We start from the raw sequence: 6,996 nt of genomic DNA, 5'->3' as shown, positions 1-6,996 counted from the left end.
GTGTGTCTGTGTGTGTGTGTGTGTGTCTGTGTGTGTGTGTGTCTGTGTGTGTGTCTGTCTCTGTGTGTGTGTGTGTGTGTGTGTGTCTGTGTGTGTGTGTGTCTGTGTGTGTGTCTGTCTCTGTGTGTGTGTGTGTGTGTGTGTGTGTCTGTGTGTGTGTGTGTCTGTGTGTGTGTGGGGGGGGGGGGGGTGGTTTCATTCGTCCTGGGTGGGTGGGCTGTGGGGGCGGTGGTTGGGCCGATGTTGAGTCGCTGGGTGCAGACAACGTGGCACGCCGAGGCGAGCGGAGTCGGGGCTGGGGGCTTCCGCGGGCGCGTCCTGCCCTGTTTGAAGAGGCCGTGGGTTCATGCCGTGCTGCTCTACCTCCTCACCTTCGGCGTCGTGCTGCCCCTGCTGTGCCAGGGACTGCGGCAGTCCCGGTATTTCACCCGCGCTGCCCACCTCCGGCGCCTGACGGAGGAGGCGCTGGAGCACAGCCGGGCGAGGGGCGAGGAGGCGGAGCGCTACGTGCGGGAGGCGGACCCGGGCCACCCGGCCCGCGGGGCCCCCGTCGCGGTCGTTGCGGTGCTGACGGTGTCCCGGAAACAGGCCGCCGCCTACCGCTACTACCTGCAGGTGGTGTCGGCCCTGCACCGGCTGCTGGCTTCGTGCCGCGGTTGCCGGGGCTACCGGCTCTTCGCCTGCAACGTGGACCCTGAGCCTGATGGCCACTGGGAGGCGCCGGAGGCCTCCCGCCTCATCCTCACCGTACAGCGGTTCGGCCGAGGCCGCGGCAGGCCATCAGGGGGCGACGACAACCGCTTCGAGAAGGAGAAGCAGGACTATGCCTACTGCCTACGGCCCCCGGCACGTGGTTCTGCTGGAGGACGACGCTGTGCCAACGGAGGACTTCTTCCTGGTCCTGCGGGACCTCCTGGAGAGGAGGCTGACCACCCCTGCCGCCCGGGGAGCCCTCTACGTCAAGCTCTACCACCCCGAGAGGCTGCAGGGGTACCTCAACCCCGAGCCAATGCGCGTCCTGGAGTGGCTGGGCCTGGGCGCCCTGGGCGGCACCTCGCTCAGCATCGTCTGCCGGAAGCTCTGCCGAAGGGCCTCGGTGATGCTGAGCTGGGCCGTTCTGGCCCTCTACACCATGCTGGTGGTCGAGCTGGCCGGGCGCCACTACCTGCTGGAGTGGCGCCGCCTCAGCCCTCAGCTCTACTCCCTGATGCCCGCCACCGAGTGCTGCACTCCCGCCACGCTCTTCTCGGCGCCGGCTGCCCGCCGGGTGCTGGCGTACCTCGGCAGCGTTCGGTGCAGGGCAGGCTACGCCAAGGACACGGCGCTCTACGCCCTGCTGCGGGAACACGGCGAGACTGCCTATGCCCTGGAGCCCAACCTGGTCACCCACATCGGGCTCTACTCCACCCTCCGAGGCCCCATCGCTCAACCCAGCCTCTGAATGGGACACCCCTCCCACCACCCACTCAGTCTTCCTCCCCCTGCCCCCACCCACTGACGCCACAGTTCAGACCCCCCCACCCCCACCATTTTTCACCCCTGGGGTTCTGTCAAAGGGGGAGCTGGGAGAAAGAAAATAGTTCGGGGACTATCCACTATTTAACCCCCAAGCAGACCCTGTCCCTGGGAGGGTTTGATGGGAGGCAGTGTAGAGGGAGCCTTACTCTGTATCTAACCCTGTGCTGTCCCTGGCTTGGGAGTGTTTGATGTGGGTAGGGGACAGTGTAGTGGAAGCTTTACTCTGTATCCAACCTCGTGCTGTCCCTGTCCTGAGAGTGTTTGATGGGGGTCAATGTAGAGAAAGCTTTACTCTGTATCTAACCCTGTACTGAGTCTTTGATAGGGGACATTGTAGAGGCAGCTTTACTCTGTATCTAACCCTGTGCTGTCCCTGTCCGTGGGAGGGTTTGATGGGGCGGGTGGGGACAGTGTAGAGGGAGCTTTACTCTGTATCTAACCCTGTGCTGTCCCTGTCCGTGGGAGGGTTTGATGGGGCGGGTGGGGACAGTGTAGAGGGAGCTTTACTCTGTATCTAACCCTGTGCTGTCCCTGTCCGTGGGAGGGTTTGATGGGGCGGGTGGGGACAGTGTAGAGGGAGCTTTACTCTGTATCTAACCCTGTGCTGTCCCTGTCCGTGGGAGGGTTTGATGGGGGAGACAGTGTAGAGGGAGCTTTACTCTGTGTTGACAGAAATAATCAGGACAAAAACTGCCTCAGAATATGCTTCACAAATGGAAAAATCTGAGATTGACTTCCACCTTTAAACACGGTGCAGTGATTTGCAGTTAAATGCAGGGTTTTGTGTGGAGCTTTGAGAGATTTGGAAGTTTAAATCTTGTATGAATCGTGATTTCAATTTTGCAAGAAGCCAGACATTCTGCTCAGTTTGAATTTGGAGAATTGTGCAGACTCCCCTTTGGAGCTGAGCAGTGGCTGGGATTTTAATTTTTGTCCTCCAGTTATGTTTTTAAGTGTGCAAACTGTGTGCAGTGTTTCCAGTGTCTGGAGCATTTAGTTATATTTGCCTTAATTATTTAAAAGATTTGCAAAAAGCCTTGGATAATAAAAGGAGAGATTGTGAAAGGACTGGGTCGCCTCTTGTCCTTCACCTCTTTGGTACAGGAAGACCAGAGCCCGTTGGAGGACCGGAAGATGATCTGGAGGAGCAACCAGACACAACAAAGAGCAGGCAGCCAAAGACAAGAGGCGCCCCGGGATGTGTAGACACGAACAGAGCGCATGGGGGCCACAGTGACCTCTGCAGTTCAGGAGGAGGAGTGCAACAAAAACCAAAGCTGCTGGAAAAACTCAGCAGGTCTGGCAGCATCTGTGGAGGAACAAAACAGAGTTAACTTTTTGGGCCCGGTGACCGGTCCCCAGAAGCTTTTGTTTTATCTGTGGGAGCCGGTGGGTTTGTAGTGGATATTAGTGGCCGCACTATCCCCAGAAATGGAAACAGAGATGTCAAGCGAAGAGTTAGAGATAGACCAGGTGAAGGTGAGGACGGGCTGGAAATTGGAGGCGAAATTGATGAAGTTTTCCAACTCCGGGCGAGAGAGGGAAGCAGCACCGACGATATCATTGACTCGGAGAAGGAGTTGTGGGTGGGGGCCGGGATAGGACTGGAACAGGGGATGCTCCATGTATCCCACGAAGAGACAGGCAGAACTAGAGCCCGTACGGGTACCAGTGGCAACCCCTCTTAGCTGAAGAAAATGAGAGGAGTTGAAAGAGAAGTTGTTGAGGGTGATGAGAAGCTCGGCCAAGCAGAGGAGGGTGGTGATGTATGTGGATGGTTCAGGTCTTTGCTCCAGGAAGAAGCGGAGAGCCCTAAGACCCTCCTGGTGGGGAATGGATGTGTAAAGGGATTGCATGTCCATGGTAAAGAGGAGGTGGCTGGAGCCGGTAAACTAGAAGCTTTGAAACCGGTGTAAGGCGTCGGATGAATCTTGGATGTATGTGGGTAGGGATTGGACTGGGGTGGGGTGGGGGTGCAGAGAAGATTGAGTGAAGGTAGGAAGAGATGAGTTCGGTGGGGCAGGAGCAGGCTGAAACAATGGGTCCACCTGGACAGTCCTGTTTGTGGATTTTTGGCAGGAGGTCGAAACGAGCGGTGCGGGGTTGGGCTATTAGCTTGGAAGCGGATGGGGGGAGATCACGGGATGAAATGAGATCCATAACCGTAATAGATACAATGGCCTGATGTGCCATGGTGGGGTCATGGTCCAGGGGAAGGTAGGAGGAGGTATCTGAGAGCTGACGCTCAGCCTGTGCAAGGTAGAGGTCAGTACGCCAGACTACCACAGCACCACCCTTATCGGCAGGCTTGGTGACAAAGTCAGGGTTCGATCTGAGTGCACGGAGTTCAGTCAGTTCAGAGGGAGATAGGTTGGACTTGTTGAGAGGGGCAGTGAAATGGAGGTGACTGATGTCATGTTGACAGTTCTCAATGAAAAGATCGAACGCAGGAAAAGGCCAGAGGGAGGGGTCCAGGTGGAGGGAGAGTGTTGGAGCTGGGCATAGGGGTCTGTGAGATGGGAAGAGGACTCTTGCCCAAAGAAATGAGCATGGAGGCAAAGACGTTGGAAGAAGAGTTTGACATCATGTCGTGTCCAAAGTTCATTAAGGTGGGGATGCAGAGGGATAAAGCTGAGGCCTTTGCTGAGTACAGAGCGCTCAGCATCGGAGAGTGGAAGGTTAGGAGGGATGGTGAATATCTGACAGGAGGTGGGGGCTTTGGGGGAGAAGATAGAGTCGGGGGGAGGGGACAGAGTCAGAGGGAAGGGGAGCAGAGGTAGGTTCCAGAGGGTCGTGGGTATTTTTGAGTTGGTGCATCTTGTGGGCCTTGATGCCTGAAAGGAAAGTAAGAAGTTTCTTGTTAGGATGACGAATGAGTGGAAGGATGAGGTGGAACTGCGGAGTGGTGCAGCCCTGAGCCAGTGTGTTACGACGCTGTTGGGGAGAGAGAGGGTGAGAGTGTTGCACTGAGGGTGGATCTCAGGATGTGGCGAGATCAGCTGTCCGTGAGAAGTGGAGATATGTGATCCTGTGAGGATTCAAAACATGAGGGATGAAACTTCAGTTGGAATCCACGTGGGGTGAACCTGAGCCAGAGGCAGTCACTGAGGAATGTGATATGGCTGTGGAAATGAGTTTTAGGAAATACCTGGTCAAATACCAGGAGTGAGAGTGAAATTAACGTCATTGGGCAAGAAGGGAGATTGGAACAGAAATCCCCTTGGAGGGAGGAGCAAACTTTCTTCGAGGTGGGCATGCCAGGAAGAGATGCGGCAGTGAGTTAAATACTAAATAAAAACTGAAAGAACTGCGGATGCTGTAAATCAGGAGCAAAAACAGAAATTGCTGTAAAAGCTCAGCAGGTCTGGCAGCATCTGTGAAGGAAAAAAACAGTTTACGTTTCAGGTCTGGTGTCAGGGTCCAGAACTATGTTCTGAGGAAGGGTCACCGGACCCAAAACGTTAACTCTGTTTTTTCCTTCACAGATGGTGCCAGACCTTCTGGGCTTTTACAGCAACTTCTGTTTTTGTTCCTGATTTCCAGCATCTGCAGTTCTTTTGGTTTCTGTTTAGGAGGAGGAGGAGTGGATTTTTTTTCTCAGAGAGGGAATTTGATGAAAGCACAAATTTCCCACCTCTCCATCACATGCACTGGCTTTGGATTCATCTCCTTGAAGAAACTCATAAAGTCAGATTTGTGTTTTTTTACAAAAAGAGAATGATACAAGTTGTGTTTTGAGTTGAGATAACGCAGTGTGGAGCTGGAGGGACACAGCAGGTCAGACAGCATCAGAGGAGCAGGAAATGTTGATGTTTTGGGTTGGGACCCTTCTTCAGAAAATGGGTACCCACCGAAAATGTCAGCTTTCCTGCTCCTCTGATGCTGCCTGCCCTGCTGTGTTCCTCCAGCATCAGCAGTTCTTACTATCCCTTTTGTATTTGAGTTGAATTTGTTTTTAATTTTTAAGACACTTAGATTGGGCCCCATCACGAGCCTCTCATCCTCCTGCCCAGTCGCTGATGTCTCAATCTCTTCAAAAATCTTAAAGAAGAACTTGACTGAGTTTTTTTTTGAAGAGGCAGAAAAGAGTATTGATGCAGGCAGAGTGATAGACATTGTCTGTAAGGATTTCAGCAAAGTGTTTGACAAGGTTCCCATTGTAGACTGGTTAGTAAGGTTCGAATACAGGGGATCCGGGGGAGCTCGCCGATTGGATACAAAATTCAGAAGGTGGTGATGGAGTTTTTTGGACTGGAGGTCTGCGACCAGCAGTGTGCCGCAAAGATCATTGCTGGTTCCACTGCTTTTCATCATTTATATAAACGATTTTGAGATGAATAGAAGAGGTACAGTTAGTAACTTTGCAGACGATATCAAAAATAGGAGGTGCAGTGGGCAGGGAAGAAGATTACCTCAGAGTTCAACACGACCTTGATCAGACGGGTGGCAGATGGAGTTTAATTTAGATAAATGTGAGGTGCTGCATTTTGGAAAGGTAAATCCGGGCAGGACTTAGACGCTTAACGGTAAGGGCCTGGGAAGTGTTGCTGAACAAAGAGACCTTGGAGTGCAGATTCATAGTTCCATGAAATTGGAGTTGCAAGTCTACATGGGGGTGAAGAGGAGTTTGACATGCCTGCCTTCATTGGTCATAACACATTGAGCTGAGGAGTTGGGAGGTTATTTTGCAGCTGTACAGGACATTGGTGAGGCCACTTTTGGAATACTGTGTACAGTTCTGTTTGCCCTCCGCAAGGAAAGCTGTTCTGGGAATGTTGGTGTGGAGAGGCTGAATAGACTGGGGCATTTTTCCCTGGAATGTCGGTGGCTGAGCGGTGACCTTACAGAGGGTTATAACGTCGTGGGGGCTATTGATATGGTGAATAGTCAATGTTCCTTTTTCCCTGGGGTGGGGTAGTCCAAAACTAGAGGGGCATCGGTTTAAGCTGAGAGGGGAAAGACTTGAAAAGGACCTCGGGGGCAACTTTTTCACACAGAGGATGGTGCGTGTATGGAATGAGCTGCTAGAGGAAGCGGTGGAGGCCGGTACAATTAGAATATTTAAAAGGCATCTGGATGGATGCATACTCGGAGATAGTAAGAACTGCAGATGCTGGGGTCTTAGATAACATGGTAGGTAGACAGGAAGGGCTTGGGGGGGTATAGGTCAGATTGGAATGTCTGGTCAGCGCAGACTATTTGTAGTGAAGCTCCTGCTTTGCCACTCCACGACTCTATTGACACTATCATGTAGGAGCAAGAGGAGGCCATTCAGCCCTTTGAGCCTGCTCTGCTGCTCAATCTGATCGTGGCTGATCTCATATGGGCCTTAACTCCATTCTCCTGCCTGTAACCCTCACAGTAAACAAAATCCTGTGTTCTCTCCTCAAATTGACTGCCCGCTGAGGAAGTGAGTTCAACAGACTGCTTCTCTCAGATGGTGACCAATTTCTGATACGGAGGGTGGGGATCTCTCCC

General features: G+C 53.1%; 1 pseudogene; it reads left to right on the top strand.

Moving 5' to 3' along the window:
• The first annotated feature begins 240 nt into the window (after nt 1-240).
• Nucleotides 241-1,455, top strand: LOC132206704 (post-GPI attachment to proteins factor 4-like; annotated as a pseudogene).
• The last annotated feature ends 5,541 nt before the right edge of the window (nt 1,456-6,996 follow it).

This window comes from Stegostoma tigrinum, chromosome 41, assembly GCF_030684315.1.
Source record: "Stegostoma tigrinum isolate sSteTig4 chromosome 41, sSteTig4.hap1, whole genome shotgun sequence".
Taxonomy (NCBI): domain Eukaryota; kingdom Metazoa; phylum Chordata; class Chondrichthyes; order Orectolobiformes; family Stegostomatidae; genus Stegostoma; species Stegostoma tigrinum.
The sequence above is the reverse complement of the archived record's forward strand: the minus strand, read 5'-3'. Positions and strand labels throughout refer to the sequence as shown.